Below are 19144 nucleotides of genomic sequence, written 5' to 3'. Positions count from 1 at the left end.
TTCCCATTAAGAGAGGGAGAATTGCGGCCAATGAATATTGGCTGAAAGGAGGTGGGACAGAACAGTGCATCCCCATCAACTATTGCTGCTGTTTGTACTTCTGTAGTTTATATTTCTTTTATTAGAGCAGAAACACAGATTAACTTCCAGATCACAGCTGAAGAATCGGCCAGGTGCTTCTGGAAACAGTAAGATAATACTATGGAGCTTCTCAGTTCTGGGTCCTGCAGGCAACAGGCTGCCCTAGCCTGTGCAGGAGATTCCTTCTGAAGAGGGCAACCAAATCTGGCTTTCACAAAGTCACCTCTTGTTACAGCATTTATTTGAGTGTCATGGCAACTGTCTTTCTTAAAAACTGTTGACAGATTTGTGTTTTCTGTCTCTTGTCATTCTTTCTTTAAGAAATGTGACATTGCCATAGCAAGGTGAAGACCTCTGGAGACCATGACAATGCTGTGATTGGGAGTGAAGCCTATGGGCTCTCTTCTGCCAAGTGCTGCCTGGATGAAGATTTGGAATCTGTTTGCTTTGAAAGGACTGATGACATTGGAGGGTTTTGTAGGTATCAGGTAAATCTCCTTGTCCCTTAATACTTGAAGCCCTCCCTGTAGATGGGTGAATGCAACATTTTATCTCATGTTAGGTAATATGAGAGCTTGATAGTAACTAAACCTGATAAAATTCTGCCTGTTGACTTCTTAATATCCCTCAACCTACATTTTATGAGGGTTTCTGTTTACTTCTGTTGGCTGCAAAATGCAATGCAGATGTCCCTTTTTTTTCCTTTTCTACTGTCTATGAAAACCACAGACAACATTTTTATTTCATTAGTTTTCTGTTTTTCAGAAGAAGAAAACAATCTGGTGAAGCAGGGAGGATGAGTAACACAACAACATATATTAGAAGCACAAATGGATTAGAAAATGTAGGGATTAGAGAATGTAGAGTGGTTGCTTCTGATATGTCGTTAAGGTAAATGAGGTAGAATTGCCTGCTAATAACTCCTTCCAGGAATACCCTCCTCCAATCTTCAACATTACGTTTTTATTAAAAAAAAAAAAAAAATCCAGGTATTTTTCTGACATTTCTTGTTCTTGAATTATATATAAAATTTGATAGTATTGTTTGCTATAAACTTCTTGCTTTGAGAAGTTCAAAGTCCTTTTTCTTCCAGAAGAGGGTAGAGGGCACCAGCAAATGGACTTACACATACTTCTTGTTCTTACACATACTCAGTTTTAAAGTTAAATTGTTTTAATATGCACTCGCAACCCTGCAACTTGTTAGTAACCATTGACAGTATCATCTATTTAAATTGTATGCTTACTAAGTGCCAAAAAGTATCACTCACCTTCATTGATCTCTAACTTGGATTACTTTTAAACTCATTTTATGAACAAGTGAATGGAATTGAGATGTCACAGACATATTTCACATGATAAAAACTAACACAGTGTTGGCCAGCTACTTAAAAGTGGCCTTATGACATTTCTTAGTTGAACAAATGTGTTGTATCTTGGTTCCATTTGGGGAACTAATTCTGACTATAGTCTTATTCAGATCTAAAATGAATCCCCTTAGCAAATCCCTATACCTTTTTTATAATCATATATGGACTGAAAACCCTGTTAATTTGTTTTTAGTAACAGAAAATTCTACTCTTGAAATCCAGTCACACCCTAGTGTAGAGGTTAAAAGCACTGTTTCAGATTCAAAGACCGTCATTTATGAGATGTATGGCCTTGGGCAAATCATTAAACCTCTCTGCCCACTGTTTTTTTAATCTTTAGGAAGGAATAATAGTAATACCCACTTTGTACAGTGATCATAGGGAGTAAGTGAATGAATAATTACATCAATCACTTATAAAAGTGCCAACTCCGCATAAGGTTACATGTCAGTTATTATTCATGCCTAGAGTGAGACCCCCACATTTTGAGTCTCCTTAGGCATCCTAGCCAGGATGCTATTCCAGGTTTGGCAATTACTGAACAGCTGTGAAATCAATTGAGGCAGGGATGATGTTGGGAGTGTAGCCATTATTCTGCTGATTATCAGTTTTGTGGTTTTTAAACTCTAAAGGGATTTGAAGTTAAAATCTGCTGAATATACAGAATGGGGATTTCTTTCTTATTATCCTCTGGGCAAAATTTCAACACCTTTTAAACTGCTTCCATAAAAAAATAAACTTTCATCATAATGCTCTGCCTTCTCTGACTTTTCTTAACACAGACATACCAATATGGTTCATTATTTTATTCTAGAACCAAGAATGATGCCTGGCATATATTTCCTACCCAATATATTTAGGTTTAATAAATGGATTTCTGAAACAGAAGCTGTCCTGAGTGTCCGCTAAGAATATTTATGGAGGTATAGACCCTCCTTTTCACATTTTTCAGTTGCATAACTATGGATACTAAGATATTATAAACATCCTTTAATGGACTGAACATATTTTGCATGCTTCTGGTGGTTACCTTGAGAACTTTTTCCTGAGATGTACTTCACTATCAGTCCCATGATCATTATTTGGAATCTAGTTGTCCCTTCATCCCCCAAAACATTTTTATAATTTGTTAAGGTTTCATATGTAGAATTTATCTAAGCCCTTTGAAATTGCACCTCCACTGGTAGGTGTCCAATAAGAACACTAGGAATTCAGGGTTTCTATTTTTTGTGACAATTTCCTGGGATTCAGTATATTTTTATTTTCTTCTCAGGTAGTACCACTTGAACTTTCCAATAATGATTCCTCTTTCATTTTTCTATCTGCCAAACAAGTGTTTTCTCTGACACCACCATTTCTATTTTCTGATCATGTTCCACCTACCAAACTGGTATTGCTCTTCCTTGTACAGCTGAAAACTTTCTAATAATTATATGAGCTCTCAAGACATTATTTTCAATCAATTCTTGATCTCTTCATTAACATTGAGTAAGATTGATGGTAGAAAGTAGGTTGTGATATGATATATATATCAGTTTATTTTGATGATACCTTATGAATGAAATTACTTGAAAAGTTAATAAATTTCTTTCAAAATGCTAAGGATTTAATAAGTACTCGATGCTATAAAATAATCTTGATTTTTTTAGTCAAACTGCATATCTAAAAATTATTAAAGCATGCTAAATTGTGCTTTTCAAACTTTAATGTACACATGAATTACTGGAGATTCTCATGAATTAATTTGGCATATACCAAAATTCTCCATTTCTGACAAGCCCTAAGTGATATTTATGCTGATGATTATATAACTATTTCACATAATAAAGTTTTAAAGTATAAACAGAAAAACAAATAGACACCATGTGGGTGCAATATAATATAAAAGGTAACTGTTACTGTTTAATCAGAAAATTAAATAATATACACCCTTTAATGAAATATGTTTTTTTAAAAAATAAATTTTATAACTCCTCCTTTCTCAAAAAAAGGCAAAAAAAAAAAAGAATAAGACAATAAATGGATTGAAAAACACTTAAAAGGGTAGAGTTTATGATCGCCCACCGCCCGCAAGGACAATCACAACACGTACGCTCTTGATCACAAGAACCAAAAAGCTGCTTTATTCCACAAGTTTCAGACTTATATTGAGAACATTAACCTATCAGAGAGTAGACTACCAGGAAAGTCAGCCTATCAAGGAACAGTGTCCAGGCAGTTACAAGAATCGCCTCATATACAGCAGCCAATAAGAGTTACTTCCTGAAACTTGTTTATGAGTACGGCTTATTCTGGCAAGCTGACAGGCGCCATCTTAGAGATCAGGCCGGGGTGTGGCTCTGGGGCCCTATGAGCTCACCCCTGACATCTCTCCCTTATTCTTTAAATAAAGAAAAGATGACTTGGGACCATGCCTGTCTTAGGTTGTCCATGACAAATTATATCCTTACCCATCATTGGAATTCTGACCTCCAGGCATCAGAACCCTGTCTTAGGTTGGTATGCATTTCTTACCCGTCTTTGACTACTGGTCCAGCATGCTTAGTCATACTTGGGGGGATGTGCCTGTCTCAATGGCTGTCAAAGTCTGTACTATAGCCTGTTGATGACATCGGGCATCTTGACGAGCTCTGATTTGGCTGCGTATAACATAGGCTATCCCTAAGAAGATAATAATCAGAACAGCTACTGTTCCAGCCCACTGTTTTGTCAATCCCAGGGCTTTAGATAACAAAGAGAACATCTCGGATACCGATGCAACTTGAACCCTGGTGGCATTGACTGAATATTTCAGCTCATAGCTGACTGGTTAAATTATCAAATGTAGATGACCAATTGCCAGTAAGGTAGACAGAGAAATTTTTAGATAACATAGCCGCAGAGCTAAGGTATTATAAGCAATAGGGGTGACACACACTGCTCTTAAAGGATAAACACATCCCAGTCCCAAAAGTTCTTGCAAGATATCCACTTGTTCTTCTAGTAAGTCCACTCTTTGATTTACAAGGAGTATGCCTGCTGTTAGATGTTGGTTTAAGGTCTCTATAGTCTGTAAGACTGCAGCTGTATTTTCAGCCAAGTGATTGTTGTTGCTGTCTGTATGGTGTGTCAATGCTGCTGCTGCAGAGGCTGCAATGGTAGTGATCACAGCTGCTGTGATGCCAAAATCTCTTCTGTTTCTTGATAATAGCACTGGCAGTTCTGTATCTGTAACAAAGACTCGGACTGGTAGGAATGTAGGAATACGCATTAAGACTGCCAGCGGGAACCTAGAAGCATTCCAACATTGGGAGAGATAGCATAAATCTGAAGTGCAATTGAGAGAAGCGGTTGTTTTGTTAGTTCAGAAACATAAAAGGGGGAAACAAACAAACTGGGGTAGGTGGAAAGGTATATAATTGAACTGTTCCTCCTAATAGACTGAAAAGAGGTTGTAAGTTAGTTCAAGGGGGGAAAGGCTACGAGCATCATGGTCATCAGGAGTATGTTCAGCATCTTCATTTTTTTGGTCTGAGTTACTTGTTGGTAGCGTTTGCACTGGTCGAGTTAGTCACTCAGGAACCCAGACAGGCAATGTTTTATCCTGTGGAAACACACAAACTGAGCCACGGCTCCAGTAAAGAACGGGGTCCAGGCCGTTCCATTGTCTTGTAAAAACATCCTTTCATTTTACCGTCACTCTATGATGTTGTTTATGATTGCCATGTCTCTCAGCGGCACAGCGACCCTCATTATCCAGAGTTAAAAATTTTTAAAATAAAGAGGCAAAGATGAAGTTTATCTTTAGGGGACCTGAAGGTCTCCCCTATTCCCCCCTTTTGTTTATAAAGACCATTTTGAGGGTGAGATGTGCATGTTCAACAATATCTTGTCCTTGTGGGTTATAAGGTATACCTGTGGTTAGAGTTATTTCAAATTTAGTGAGAAATTGGTTCAGGAATGTGAGTAACTGTCGCCACCCATGGCAATTTGTCACCGCCTGCAGCAACATTTTGTGCTGGTATAGAGGATAGAGGAACTGAGGTTTGCTTGCTTTAAGAGAAGAGAGAAAGAGAGGCTTTGCATAAGAGAGAAAGACTTTGCTTAAGAGAGTGAGAGACTACACTTTCAGAAATCTTATCTTATGATCACATTATAAGCCTGTTGACTGGCTTTGAGGCATTTGTAGATGCAGAATAGAATTAATACAAGCACACCCAAGCCTATTAGTGTAAAACCTAAAAATCCCCAAAATTTGGTGCCAAATTATGCTAAAAAATCTATTTCACCCTCTCTACATTTTGCAATATTAACTCCATTAACCTTCTAATCAGTGCATTTCCCTTTACTTATAAACCCTCCTTAAAGGTGAGGTACCAACATGAAGAATTAAAAAATTACACAGGATGAAAATAAGCAGATTGCTTTACTGAGAAAAGATAGAAATCATCTATGTGGCTAAATCAGCTTATGAGGGGCTATGGGTCCAACCAATTCCAATTTGGGAATTGCCCGAGTGATGCAATAACTATCAGCAAAAAGATCTGTTACTCCTTAAACTCACAAGGGCTATGACAGCTGCTTCCATTTTATGAGCCTTGAGTTGAAGAGCCCTGTGCCTTGTTTCTTAAATGATTTGGTAACATCTTACCCTCAACATCAGTAATTTGCACTCATTAACACAATGTTTTCCTTTTCTACATTTTGGACAAAGACCTGGGGCATAAGGTGTAAGAGATTTTACTATAGTTATCTCTTTTGTTAGGGCATTGTCTCTTTGCTGCTGTGTATCTGTACATACACTCCAGGATCATATTGATTTTGAGTATCATATTAGCCTTCTATTAGCATATCAACATTTCTACCAGGAAACCTTGCTACTACATTTTTGCAAGCAGTTTCAACAGCTATTTCTTGCCACTGAGCTCTCCAATTAGACATTGTCCTCCAGATAACACTGCTCTGCATACCTGTTTCCAATAAGTCTTAACTGCCTCTTTAAAGTTTTTCTAATGGTTGATGGTATCTCTATTTTGGTCCTCAAATACGGGCAGGTTTTACAAATTTTGAAGCTCTTTATATTAGGTTTAGCTTTCTACTACCTTTTCCCCTAGTTCTTAAGTTTTCACTACCACTTGTTTATTTCTTTGGGGGTTCTTTGTATTAGATTTAGCTCTCCTTTTCTGTTATGTCCAGCAGAACCAGCGCGGAGAAAGGAGACACCACAAATCTTTAGTTGACCAGATTTATTGCATCCTCCCTGTTTCTCTGCCTCCTTTGTTCTGCCTTATCTCCCTTCCACTACCCTCTCCCTTTCTCCTCCCCCCAGGCTCCTAACTTATCAGCCAATTATAGCAAAGCTTTCTCTCATGCAGGAGAGCATGCAGAGGAATGTCAGCATAGCACTATATGGATCACGAGCTCTCCACGCGCGGCATGATATCAGATAGCCAATCCTAGAGCCTGGCATCAACACTTCATAAGCCTCCAAGAAACTAGTAGGCAAGCAACTCTCATGGGTACTTTCTTATTTTGGTACCCAGTGCCCTTTGGCTCATTGCCAGGCGCCATCTTGTCCAAGACGGCCCTCCACAGGCTCCCCCTTTTTATTATAAAAAGAAAAGAACAGCGACTGTGCCTGTCTTAGGTGCCAGAGTCAGACTTTATCCTTACCTGTCATTGGGAGTCAAAGAGCTGTTGGCATGCTTTGATCCCTGTCTTAGGTTGGTATAAAGTCCACCCTGTGCTTACCCGTCATTGACTACCAGTCCTGTAATTGGGAGAGCCAAATCTGAGGATCAGAGCCTTGGTACATGGCCATAAGGGCTTGCCGTACCACTAAAGCTTGCCGTCTTTGATGACTCCTTAGAGACAACAGATATCTGAGCAGCAATAATAACAGCAAGAACAACAAACTCATCATAGCAAAACTTCCCATCTATTGTTTACCAAATTGTAATGCTGACTGTTAGAAACTAATGGCTTCTGGCATACCCGGGACCTTGACCTGAGTACTATTTACCACAAATATAGAATTTCTTAATAGGGTAGTCAAATTAGTAAACTCTTTAGTCCGTGTCCCATTAAGCATGCTACCAAGCCATTTGGACAGATTGGCAGCAGCAGTAATATTAGAATAGGGTATTGGGGTAACACATAGTGCTTGAGCATGCACTAGACAGCCCATCTGTGCAGTAACAGTCAACATGTCCACTTATTCTTGTAGTAAGTCCACTCTTTGTTTTAGGATCAGGATTCCTGTGGTGAGATGTGCATTGATGTTTTCCTGGGCTGTCAAAGCTTCGGCAGTGGCTCGTGACAGATTGTTGAGTGCATGAGCAGTAGGAATAGCAGTTCCTAGGGCAAGTCCAGCAGCAGTGGCAGCAGCCGCAGCCGCCGCCGCAGCAACAGCGATGGCTATAATGGCTGAGATACCAAAATCTCTTTTTGCTCTCATGGGTAGAAAATTCCACTCACTATGATTTAAGGTCACTGGGACTGGAATGAATTTTGGAATCCTGGCAATCACAGCCAGAGGAAATAATGAAGCATCCCAACAACTAGACACATAACACTCTTGGTTAGCACAGTTAAGGACCCCTGTATCATTATTATTGTTATTAGTAATGTTAATATTAAACTTAGTACTGTTAGAATGAACACAAATGGAGATGTGACACATAGAGGAGTAGGGGGGAAAGACTGATAAAAGGAGGAGTGATTGGCCACGCACCTTGTATAACTATAAGCAGGAGTGTCACCTCCCTCTACGTAGGCTTGCATAATTCTGCACCTCTGTGAAGAGATAGAAAGACTGCCTCCCTGTATCATACTAATCGGACTAATGTCCATACAAACAGATGCACTACAAAGAGACCACACGGAAAGAGGAGAATAGTCATTGGTAGCAAAATTAGCATCTACAGCGGCATATCTATATGACGCATTTGAATTTCTTAAAATCTTATTAACAGATTCCCAATCTATGGCAAACGGCCCAAAGGAAAAGTAAGGAGTCACCTTATAAGCCGCAACATCACCTTGACACCTATCCCATTTAATAGATCCAACATTACCATAAGAAATAGGTGTACAAGTGGGAGCCCACCTAGGTTGTTGTGTATAGTTTACACTATCACTGGCCTTGGTTATATTTAAAGCAAGGCCATAGTATTCCTTCCCTAGATAATACCCATAAGAAAGATTCCAATTGGAAGCAAGCTGCACACAGGGTAAGGCACCATTGGCAGTTTTTAAGGTGGCTAGCCAGAGGAAGCAAAGACTACCCCTTAACTTGAAGTTTAGACTAGTATTAAGTGGTTTTACAGTGGAATCAGCTGGTAGGTAAGGGATACCTAGAAGTTCCATACTAGGAAATAATTGAGGGGAAACTTGTGTGTCATGAGTGATAGGCAAAGGAATAGGCCATGCGGATAGTAATCCCCAGAAAGTATCCCCAAAAGTTTTAGGAAGGGTCAACAGCAGTAGGCTTACCAATATCACCATCACTTTGTGTTTCGGTGCCATTTTCACTCTTACGGATAGTCCTTACCAGGCGATCTGGGACCCAGATAGGTTGTTGTTGGTCCTGAGGAAAAACACAAACAGATCCTCGCCCCCAAATTAATACTGGGTCAGGTCCTTTCCAGGACCCAGTCAAGCTGTCTTTCCACATTGCTTGTGGATGGCCACCAGACTTTCCACTAAAATGTCTATCAGCTGAAGTATGGCCCATAGCACCCAAAGTTAAAAAATTGAGGGTGAATAAAGCAAGGTTAAGTCTGTTCTTGGGGGGGGGGCTAATGCCCCTATTCCCCCTTTTTGTTTAGTTAAGCAGACTTTTAATGTTTGATTAGCCCTTTCCACGATAGCTTGTCCTTGTGGATTGTAGGGCAACCCGGTAGAATGATAGATATTAAACTTTGAGCAAAACTGTTGAAATGAAGAAGAAGTATATGCAGGCCTATTATCTGTTTTAAATGATTTTGTCCTTCCCATAGTAGCAAAGGCTTGAAGGCAATGACTGATTACATCTTTTATCTTTTCCCCTGTGTGGGCGGTGACAAATACATATCCTGAGTAGGTATCTACAGTTACATGTACAAATCTTAAAGTACCAAATTCGGGGAAATGGGTGACATCCATCTGCCATAGATGATTTGGAAGGAGCCCTCTAGGATTGACTCCAAAATGAGGAACAGATAAATGAGGCACACAAGCAGGACACTGTTTTACTATATTTCTGGCTTGTTCTTTTGTAATGTTATATTTTATTTTGAGAGTAGTGGCATTGACATGAAAATATTTATGGAAATTAATTGCTTCTTGTACAATATTAAATACATGAGGATCTCGAGTAGCTGAATCGGCAGTAGAATTTCCTTGAGCTAAAGGCCCAGGTAAGCCTGAATGTGCTCTGATATGGCCTATATATAAGGGTTCTTTGTGAGTCCACAGAAGAGTTTGCACTTGATAAAAACATTGCTGTAAGGTAGATTGGGACTAATGGGTCCAGCTGTCTCAAGCCGTGGCACAAGCTGGACAATATAGAGACTGTCAGTATAAATATTGAAAGGTTCCTCAGGAAATGTTTGTAAGGCAGTTATAATTGCTTCCAGTTCAGTTTTTTGAGCAGACTCATGAGAAATGATAAAAGTCTGTACTTTATCAGAAACTACTGTAGCTGTGCTGGAGGAGGAGCCATCTGTAAAGATTGTATTTGCTGCTGGAGTAGGTTGAGCCTTAACAACCTGAGGGAAAATAAAAGGATGTCTTTTGAAGAAGCTGACAATAGGTGAACTCGGCAAGTGATTATCAAAAGTGGCCATGGTGGAACAATAGACAATGGCCCAATCTTCATTATTGTTAACTAGTATTTCAATCTGTTTTGCTGTGTATGGGACAATAACTGTCTGAGGATGAACTCCAAAAACTCGAAGGGCTGTCTTAAGTCCCAATGTAACTAGATTTGCTACCATCACAGGATACAGGGAAACAATATTTTTTGGGGACACTGGCAAATGGATTCATATCAGGGGTCCAGTTTGCCACAACAGACCTGTAGGAGTATATTCAGAATCTAACACTATGAGGCTAAAAGGCAAGGATAGATCAACTCTATCACTATGAGCATTTTCTAAAGCTTGTTCTACCAACCTCAAGGCTTTTCTACCTTCAGGAGTTAAATTTCTGGGGGATGTAGGGTCTGAATCTCCTTGGAGAATATCAAACAGAGGCTTAAGTTGACCAGTGGTGATTCCCAAATTTGGTCTTACCCAATTTAAATCACCTAATAATTTTTGGAAATCATTTAGAGTCTTGAGCTTTCCTGTGACTAATTGAATTTTTTGTGGCCTAACACAGGTATCTAATATTTGATGTCCTAGAAAGGTAATAGGGCTGTGGGTTTGCACCTTTTCTGGTGCCACATGTAATCCCCATCTTTCTAGAGTTTTGATGATATCATCAAACACCCCTAATAAGGTCTACTGTTCCTTATGAGCCAAAAGAATATCATCCATATAATGGAGACAATAAAGCCCTTTGCAATTTTGTCTAATCTGTGATATAGCCTGGCCAACATATATTTGACACATAGTGGGGCTATTTGCCATTCCCTGGGGAAGGACCACCCATTGGTATCTAGTATTAAGTCCTTCATTATTCAAAGAGGGAATGGAAAAGGCAAATTGAGGACTATCCTCGGGATGCACAGGAATGGAAAAGAAACAATCTTTTATGTCTATAGAAATGATATGATAATGTTTTGGAATAGCAGCTAATGAGGGGAGACCCAGTTGCACCGGGCCCATAACCTGCATACTGGAATTTATGGCTCTCAGATCTTGCAAGAGTCGCCATTTCCCAGACTTCTTTTTTATGACAAAAATGGGTGTATTCCAAGGGGAAGTGGAAGGAATGATATGATTTTCCTTCAATTGTTGATTAACTATTTCCTGGGCCATCTCTATTTTTTCTTTAGAAAGGGGCCACTGGGGGACCCAGATAGCATTATTGGACATCCATGTTATCTTTAATGGTTCAGTGGCCGCTCCAGAAAACCCAGCCCCTTAGTCCCTGTTTGTCCTTCGGCTTGAATGGGGCAGGTCATACCTTATAGGTTCTTGCCTAGTCCTTTTCCAGGGATATAACCTTGTCCCACCATGACTGGCAAAACAGTTGGGTTTAGACAGGAAATATTTTGTTCAACTGAGGAAGAAATGACCACATCCATCTGTGTTAAAATGTCTCTTCCCCAAAGAGTGACAGGCAGGTGAGCTAATACATAAGGTTGGAATGTCCCCCTTTTTCCATCAGGGTCCTTCCAAGATAACACAGCTGAACTTTGTAATGGGGTTTGGGCAAACCCAAGTCCCCGTAAGGTAGTACTGGATGCTGTAACAGGCCATGATTCGTTCCAGTCCTTCTGTCTTATAATAGAGATGTCAGCACCTGTGTTTATTAGACCCTCTATGGGAGTACCATTAACTTTCAATTTAAGCATGGGTCTATTTTTTGTTGACTGTGCCCAAAAGACACCTGATCCTGCGGATCCAAACCCGTTGTCTCCTCCAGCCCTTTGTGAACTGGGAAAAGTCCCATGATGGCCAGGTAATATCAATATTTGTGCTATTTTGTCTCCTGGAGAAACAACAGATACCCCTCGAGGGGAGGATAACATAATCTTTATTTCCCCAGTATAATCAGAATCAATGACTCCTGGAAATACTTGTAATCCTGACAGAGTTGTGGAACTCTGCCCCAAAAATAATCCTACTGTGCCCTCAGGGAGTGGTACATGTATGCCCATGGGGACCACTTGTACTCCCATCTCTGGGGTTAGAACGAGTCGGGCGGAGGCACAGAGGTCCAATCTCCTGCTCCCTGATGTTCCTCGGGACAACGAGGAGATAGTCAGAAAGGATTGTGGGTGGGGATCTGGACTATGGGATTCTGAAAGGCCCCGTATATTTGAGGGCCCTGGGTTGGGCCTCCCTGGTCGTTTTTTGACTGGGTAGGAAGAGGATTTCTCTCTATGTTAAATCTTGATGTACAAAATCTTGCCCAATGCCTTCCTTTCCGGCACCAGGGACATATACCTGGGGCAGGTTGATTTGTCCCTAGCTTTTCTCTAGTCTTAGGTGTTCCCCCCGGGGTTTAACCCTGTGGGTCCTTCAGGGCAGTCTCTTCTGAAGTGCCCTTCTTGCCCACACTTAAAGCATATTATTCCTTTAGCTCTTGATTGCCACTGATTTGGCCCATGAAGAGCAGCAGTTATTACTTGTCCTGTAATAACTGCATCATTAATATCCCTGCAGACCTTTATATATGTACTTAAATCTTTATTTTTCCATGGTCTTATAGCTTCTTTACACCATCTATTTGCTTGCTCATAAGCTAATTGTTTTATTAAGGGCATAGCTTGTTCTGAATCCCCAAATACTCTAGCAGCCCTTTGGAGTAGTCTGTCAACAAAATCTGCAAATGATTCATTACTCCCCTGAATCACCTTAGACAACTGCCCCTGTAAATCTCCTGTCCCTTGAATTAACCTCCAGGCTTTAGTGGCAGCAGCAGCAATTTGTGCATACACTCCAGGATCATAAATAATCTGCTGTTGAACACCTTCATAGTTTCCTTCCCCTGTTAACATTTCTACATTTCTTTCAGGAAAGCCTGCAGCAGCGTTACAACGTGCTGTTTCTAATGAGGCTTCCTGCCATGCCATTTTCCACACTAGGTACTGTCCCCCTGATAGCACAGCTTTACATAGCCTTTTCCAATCTTCTGGCACTAGATTTAGCCCCGATACTGATTCCAACATACTAATTGTAAAAGGGGCCTGTGGACTGTACGTAGCCACTGCTTCCTTAAAGTTTTTTACTGTTTTGAAATCCAGAGGTTGGTGGAATTTTGGTCCTCTAGCACCGGGAAGATTTTTGGGACTGCTAAGGTTTCCTTCAGGGGGGTTTCTTCTCCTCATGGTGAAAAACCCATCTGATTTACAGCATGAGATAACTCCTCCCAAGGGTACTTTGGAGGATATATGGGACAGGCTGCTTGAGGGGGAGCAGCTGCCTCCATGAAGGGATTGGCATTCCTTCTCGATATAACTGATGGGGGCGACCGTGTCCTTGATGCTCTTTCTAATTCCTCCCTAGTAAGCCTCTCCTCCTCTTCTTTCTCTTCAGGAGAAGTTACACTTAGTTGTTCCTTTATCTCTTCCAGACATATATTTCCTTCTTCTAGTAAAGTTTTTACTCTGCCTTCTCTCAGATGTTAGACATTCCTTAATGAGCTGCCACATGGGAAAAGTACCTCTAGGTAACGGGGATTGTTTTTCTGCTTTAATAAGATCCTTTTTATGATGTTCCCATTGTGGAATATTTAGGATTACCTCTTCCAAAAACCAAGGGCTAACCTTGGTCAGTGTAGTTACATATGCTGTTACAGTAGATCGTTTTACAGCAGTTCCATTAGCCTTAAGTACATCTTGTATGATTCCTATCATATGATTTCTAGATACTTGTGACCCCATCCTGGAGCTACGAGACCTCCCTTATCAGGGCTATGTAGCCTCCCTTCACTGGGGTTATGTGGCCTCCCTTTACCGGGGTTATGTGGCCTCCCTTTACCGGGGTTATGCTGCAGTTTTCCTGTAGCTTACCTAAAATTACTTAATTTTCCTATTGCTTACCTTAAGTTACTTAGTTTTCCTATAGCTTACCTTAAGTTACTTATGTGGGAGGATGCAGAAGGAGGAAGAAGCTCCCCGTCCGGGCCACCACTTGTTCCATCCAGCGAAACCAGAGCGGAGAAAGGAGACACCACCAATCTTTAGTTGACCAGATTTATTGCGTCCTCCCTGTTTCTCTGCCTCCTTTGTTCTGCCTTATCTCCCTTCCACTACCCTCTCCCTTTCTCCTCCCCCCCAGGCTCCTAACTTATCACCAATTATAGCAAAGCTTTCTCTCACACAGGAGAGCATGCAGAGGAATGTCAGCATAGCACTAAATGGATCATGAGCTCTCCACGCGCGGCATGATATCAGAGAGCAAATCCTAGAGCCTGGCATCAACATGTCATAAGTCTCCAAGAAACTAGTAGGCAAGCAACTCTCATGGGTACTTCCTTATTTTGGTACCCAGTGCCCTTTGGCTCATTGCCAGGCGCCATCTTGTCCAAGATGGCCATCAACACTTTTCCCCTTGTTCTTAAATTTTCTGAGTAATTGTTTTCGAAGTTACTCCCACTCAATCCTTCCTTACTTTGTTCTCTTTAAGAGTTCTTTTCTGTTGCTATTAGATCCTGTTTATGAAGATCCTCTCCAAGATGTTTCCGCTGTGGAATATTTAATAATCCTTCATCTAAAAACCAAGGAGCTATCTTCTCTATTGTATCTAAGAATGTTCTAGCAGTTTTGGTTTTTAAAGGTGTACCATTGGCCTTAAGCAGTTCCCATAAAGGTTGTTGCATATGAACTTTTGATATTTCAGACCCCATCTTGTACAATGTAAGCCGCGTTCCATGTGCTTATCTAGTCCTTGAACTGCCTTTCACTTAGTTCACTGTTTTTGGACCACTTTCCACTTAGTCCACTGTTTTACTTTCCTTTTTGGACCGCTTTCCACTTAGTCCGGATAGTCACATACCGTGAACATTAAGGCTGCCTTTCACTTGTTTATTTTTGACCTTTTTATAACCAGTTTAACTTGTTAAATTTTTAGAATATCTTACCTTGTTTTCTTACTTATCCTTGTAAAGTTTTCAGTTCCTGGGTTTCGGCACCACTTATGATCGCCCACCACCCGCGGGGACAATCACAACACGTATGCTCTTGATCACAGGAACCAAAAAGCTGCTTGATTCCACAAGTCTCAGACTTATATTGAGAACATCAGCCTATCAGAGAGTAGACTACCAGGAAAGTCAGTCTATCAAGGAACAGTGTCCAGGCAGTTACAAGAATCGCCTCATATACAGCAGCCAATCAGAGTTACTTCCTGAAACTTGTTTATGAGTACGGTTTATTCTGGCAAGCTGCCAGGTGCCATCTTAGAGATCAGGCCAGGGTGCAGCTCTGGGGCCCTCAGAGCCCACCCCTGACAATAGTTGTCCACTTTTGCTACATATTTAAGAATTAATCACTGGGAGAACATTAACAAAAAATGATGTCAGCCCATTCATGAAATTCTGGTTGTGTTGATCTGGAGTCCCAATTAAACTCTCTGCTAGGTAATATAGGAAATGTGAACAGTTAAAATGTTAATTAGGGCAGAGATATAGTCACAACCACACCTTAAGTTAATACTTTGGTTAAAATATGTAAAATAAATAAGACTTGAAAGGAGACTCCTGAAAAGTTTATTAGCAGTCAAAAAGAAATAATTATGGGGCAGACAAATGAATATGATCAATTTTGGATTCCTAGATTAAATAATTCTGTAATAAGAATTGGGTGGAAAATAATCCTGAATGTGGACAAATCCAACACTCTGATTTGTGGATATTTAATGTTTTGTAATACCCACTCTCCTAATATTTATTAATTTCTGTAATACAAAGGAAGGAGAGGGTCCAAATTGGTTAAGGTGATTTTCTATAATCAAAAAGAATTTAAATGTAATAGATTTGAAAACCTGTGGTTTGTGATGTTTCAGTGACAGAATAATAGACTGGATTCATATTGCATTATTTTATTGGATTACCACCTTAATCCCATGAAGTAATTAGTTGGAAATTTTTGAGGAAGCAAAAAGTTTGTTGTAGAAAGGAAGACACTGAATTAGGGATTAATGCCATCTGAACCAGTGCTTCTCAGTTTTCATGTGCATCTCTATCAGTTGAGGATTTTGTTATGTTAGTTCTGATTCAATAAGTCTAGGGAGGGGCCTAAAATTCTGCATTTCTAACAATGTCCCTAGTGATCCTCTTTGTGCTGGTCCACATACCATACTTTGGGTTGCAAGGATCTAGAACAGTGGTTCTCAAATTTCAGTTATTTTTTCTTAAGCATTTAACTTCTTTTCTTTTTATTTCATGAATAATGCTGACAGTAACATCTTTAACAATAATCTTTGTTTGCAAGTCTGAATATTTCTTTAAAAGGCTATGTAAATTTCAAGGACTTTTATATACATTGCAAAATTACTCAGAAAATATTGTACTAACTTATACTCTCCCAAGTATGTTTTAATCTAACTCATTTTAACTCATTTAAATGACTGTTATCCAGCAATAATAACAATGGGGTAAATAACTTGTACTGGAAAGAGACTTAGTACATTTTCTTGAGAGCAATGTCTCAATATATATGAAAATTCTTGAGACTTATTCCTTCAGCTGGAAAGTTCTCACTTGGAATTTCTTGTGATTGCCATCCAATGAGTGCTAAGACTGAATTTGATGTGACTACTTTGTCCCCATGTTTAGAACTTTAGGTGGGATAGCTAGAATTTCTGGGGGAGATTTGAATATTTCTCTATCCTAGATACTTTCTTCCATGTGCTTATGTTTGGCTTCCTAACAGTATTGTAGTCTCAATGTAGTTGGAGTTTTTATAGCAAATATTTAGAATATCCCCATAAAGTCCAGGTGTTCAAGTCTTGGTATCCAATGTAGCATTGTCCAGCAGTGGGTCTTTTGGAAAGTGATTCAATCATTAGAGTTCTGACATCATCAGTGGATTAATTCATTGACAGTTGAATAAATTACTAGGCAGTGGTAGAAACTGTAGGTAGGTGGGACATGGTTGAAAAGCAGATCATGTATTCAGGGCGGATTACACTTGGGGACTCTATCTTGTCCTGGGCCTCTTCCCCCAACCCCTGCTTTCTGGCTACCATGAGCATAGAAGCTTTCCTCTGCCATACTATTCCACCATGATTTTCACCTTGCCTGAAGCCAAAAGCAGTGGAGCTGAAAGCTCTGAATCCATGAGCCAAAAGAATTCTTTTTCATTTTCAGGTATTTTGGTCACAGCTACAAAAAGCTAACTTCTTACATAGCTGCTGGGTTCCAACAAAGTGAATCTTCTAAGACACCCAGGTGAAAGCTGCAAGTCTACTTAAAACTTAGTATTGAAAGTCATTCAGTTCCATTTCAACTGTATACACTTGATCAAAAGCAAGTCATAAAGATATTGAGATTCAAGGGAAAGGAACTACACACAGGTACAAGTACTGGGAGATGTGTGGAGGTGGTGTATTTGTGTCATTTGTTTGAATTGGCATTTATTTCAGGAAATTTTCAACTGTTCACTGACTATTTGTAAATCATGAAATTAGTTCTCAAGTTGCCATGAACTTCTAATTTGCTGCAGGAAAGTCCTGAAGAAGGGAGAGTCAGTATTTACAAATTGGTGATCATCAATACTTCTGAGGAGATGATGTGCTTCAGTGACTATAGCATCCCAGATCATTATCTTAACTTCATGCACAATTCCCAGGTCCTAGAGTATTTCAGGATGTATACCAAAGACTTCAACCTTTAAAGTATATCCAGTTCAAGGTAGGCGATTTTTTTGTGTGTCTTTGTGTTTGAAGTTCTTCATCAAGTAAATGAATAAGATGATTTAATTTACCAGTGCTTACATGCAAGTATAAGCTTGATATGCTCAAGTACAAAGACTCCACTCTTTGTTCTCTCTCTAAAATACCCCTGGGAAAGTCTCTCATATCTTTTGGCTGCAGATACAGAAAGATACCTGCCACTATTGTTTTAATTGTCTTCATTTCACACTCTGCTTATAATAAAGGAAATGAGGAAAATGAATAGGAATGGGAATTTTAAATCTTTCTGGTTCCACAACTTTTCCACTATTGCTTTATTCTTTTATACTTTCTGAGGCACTTTTCAATATATTATTTTTTGTTATCACCAAAACAACCTGGTGAAGTACCTAGTGACTGGGAAGTTATTGAGGAAGCAAAGAAGTTAAATCCGGTGGAGAGAGTAGAACACCAAATTAAAAAAAACAAAACCCTGAATTCTGGCCCTTGTTCTTACCACTAATTAACTTGTGACCTGAGATGAGTTAGTTTCTCAACTTGAATTTATCATAATTTTCTTCATATGTAAAATAAGATGATTGTACTGTATGGTTTTTGGTTTGGTTCCTTCCTTCTCTAAAGTCTGCTGTGATTTTCACATAATTTATAATCCTGACCATAAACAGATAAATCACCTGACCCAAACCTTCCACCTTTTTCTGTTTGTCAACAATAATAAAATGGTAATATCTGGTGACAATTTGCAAAGTCAGTCATTTACAGCCCAGTGGTGCATCTCTGAACTGTCTAAGTGACAGTGCTTTAACAAGTTTGTTACTGTACTAAGCAGTGATGATGCAAAAACAAAAGAAATAAGTAACTTAACTAAGTAACTGTGTTTAAAGACACAGAAAAATGAAGAAAATTATTATTATACATATAAGTAATAAACCAAGTGATAAGTACTATAGAGATCTATACATTGCAGCTCAGAAGAGGGATGTTTAACCCATCAGTGAGGAGGAATCAAGTACCAGGAAAGATTTTTAGAGAAGATAATGTCCAAGCTGAGTCTTGAGTAGAAAGAAGTCTACCAAATGAAGAAGGAATAAAAGGATGATCCAAGTAGAAGCAACAACTTGTGTAAAAACACATGACAGGAATTATAAATAGTACAGGATGGTTAAGGCTTATTGTCTCTATTATTCAACCAAGACATTATAGC

At 39.5% G+C, this 19144-nt stretch overlaps 1 pseudogene; it reads left to right on the top strand.

Moving 5' to 3' along the window:
• The first annotated feature begins 458 nt into the window (after positions 1–458).
• The window catches only part of LOC124975701 (flavin-containing monooxygenase 5-like), a 35023-nt pseudogene continuing 16337 nt past the window's right edge, over positions 459–19144 (top strand).

The sequence above is a fragment of the Sciurus carolinensis genome, unplaced genomic scaffold, assembly GCF_902686445.1.
Source record: "Sciurus carolinensis unplaced genomic scaffold, mSciCar1.2, whole genome shotgun sequence".
In the NCBI taxonomy this organism is placed as follows: Eukaryota; Metazoa; Chordata; class Mammalia; order Rodentia; family Sciuridae; genus Sciurus; species Sciurus carolinensis.
This window is presented reverse-complemented; position numbering and strand designations above follow the sequence as displayed.